This window comes from Gymnoscopelus microlampas (assembly GCF_963454915.1).
Source record: "Gymnoscopelus microlampas genome assembly, chromosome: 16".
Lineage (NCBI taxonomy): Eukaryota > Metazoa > Chordata > Actinopteri > Myctophiformes > Myctophidae > Gymnoscopelus > Gymnoscopelus microlampas.
In genome coordinates, this window is record NC_139953.1 from 3137054 (window position 1) to 3139554 (window position 2501).

Here is a 2501-nt window from a genome sequence, read left to right on the forward strand (position 1 = left end):
ATTTAAATGCCTGCCCATCTGCCATCTCTGTGTCTCAATTTCCAAAAATAATTTGTGGGCTAATAATAATAATACAAAATCTAGATTATTTAATTGTTCAATTTTAGCTTCTTTTTTTTTTAAAGTAACTAAAAAGTAATATGTAATATTAATATATTACTGTTGCTCAGACAGTAATATGTAACGAAATGTATTACTTTAAAAGGAAGGTAATAAGTAATAGTAATATATTACTTAAAGTAAAGTAACTTGCCCAACACTGGCAGTGTGTAGTTTGATGTTGTGTGTGTAACAGACATACCTGCAGTGTGTAGATCGATGTCCATATCAAAATCAATGTCCAGCAGTTTGTTTTGTTTCTCCAGCAGAGTTTCTAGTGTCTCTATCTCTCTCTGGAAGAGGTTGCACATGAACTCTGCAGCCGCACTCAGGGGCGTAGCACCAAATTCTGGGCCCTGGGGAAAAAGATTCACTGTGGGCCCCCCTAAGATTTTTTTTTTCTTTTTGGCCCTAGTAACTCAGTCCCACTTACACCCCCCCTGTGACGCCCCTGGGCACCCCCCCACCCCCTCCACACACCGCATTTCTATTTTTATTTGTATTGTTTAACATACTCTAGCCTACTGGCTTATTATCTGTATCAATAGGGATGTGCTCCACTCCATTTTTCTATTGTTTCAATAAAATTGTAGGTTGCTTTTTTTAGGTTGTTGATAGTGGTCATATTGGTAATAAGCTAATTAGAGTGCTCTAGATAGATTTAATCATTAATCGGAGCATTCCAACGTGTTTCTAATGCTTAAAAGAAAACATAATATCGACACCAAGTTTGCCAAAAGTGTCAAAGGTTAAGTTATAACTTGTTTTCTTATAGCCACCATCTTGGAAATATGCATATTAGGGTTTCAGACAAACCAAATCATAATGATAAGCATTCCAATGTGTTTGCAATGGTCAAAAACATGAAATAGACGCCAAGTTTGTATTTGTAGCTCATCTGGTTCAAAAGTTACAGCCAAAACCGTTTCACATGGCGGCCATTTTGGATTTGGCCGCTATGGCAACCCCAAAGGTCGCCCGCTCGGGCGCCCTAGCTAAATCATTAGAGCATGCCCTGGGCTACATCTGGCCCAAATTTGGTGCATTTAAGACTGATTAGCGCGAAAATATCCCTAAGGCCCGGGACTATTGCTGAAATATTGTCCATATAGGTGATTATGCTAATAAAAGCTAATTACGCTAATTCTGAAAATTGCTCAACATATCCAAGTTAGCATCCGGCAGTTTCTACATGCTGGGGACCCATACTCAACATTTCTAACATAAAACTTTGGTGTACTCAACATGTCCGGGTTCACAATGGGGCTCTATGGGCTGGCAAGTAGACTATATTGGAGAAACAAATGGTTGTTGTTCTAGCCATTTCTCACTAGCTTTGACACAAAGCAAGCTATAGCTAGTGATTGAACATTTCATTTCAACATGTTGCCACACGGTTTTATTATTTGCACATTTGTAGCTAGATGGCTTTGACACACCAAGCTAAAGCTTTGTTTATGCTGCATGTGCTGCTTTTCCCCCACAGCTCCCCCTATGGGTGAACCATGTCAACAGAAAATGAATCATAATGGCCATAATTACCTTACACAAAACAAAACATTTGTTCCGTACACTACATTTAGGTGTTAAATATTCAACCATATATATTATATTCCCCTGTTATCACCAAGTATGTTATGTTCCTTCTGTATTTTTTTCTTTCAATAATCAGCATCCTGGACAGGAAATACATTATTTCACAAACGTATGTGGCAGTGTCACAAGGTAAAGTGAACAAGGATGGGTCAGCACCCTCATACAGCCACAAGGTAGAGTGAACAAGGATGGGTCAGCACCCTCATTCAGCCTCAAGGTAGAGTGAACAAGCAGGAGTCTGCCAAGTAGTAACGGCTGCAACCTTGGATGACAGGTCTGCAGATAAGATATTTGACACCGTTTGTATAAATCAAAGTTAACATTAACTTCCTCTGACTGCACAGTACCTTTTACAACCAACAGTGGGTGGTATGATTCCATTACAATTATGCTCTTCTGACTTTTACGCACGCACGCACGCACGCAGGCAGGCAGGCAGGCAGGCAGGCAGGCAGGCAGGCGTGCGCACGAACGCACGCACGCACGCACGCACGCACGCACGCACGCACGCACGCACGCACGCACGCACGCACGCGCACGCACACGCACAGGCACACGCACACGCACACACACACACACACACACACACACACACACACACACACACACACAGTGTTATAGCTGTCCATTCACTCTATTCATCTGTCCTGACCAATAGGAGCTGCTATAAAAATGCAAATCCAAATGTATTTTACATAATAAACAATAAACTGCTGTTTGATGATGACAATGTTTTATGACTGGAATTATTTCTAGACTCCTACGGTAGGCTGTGTTGGGAAAATGTCTCTGACAAAAGACATATA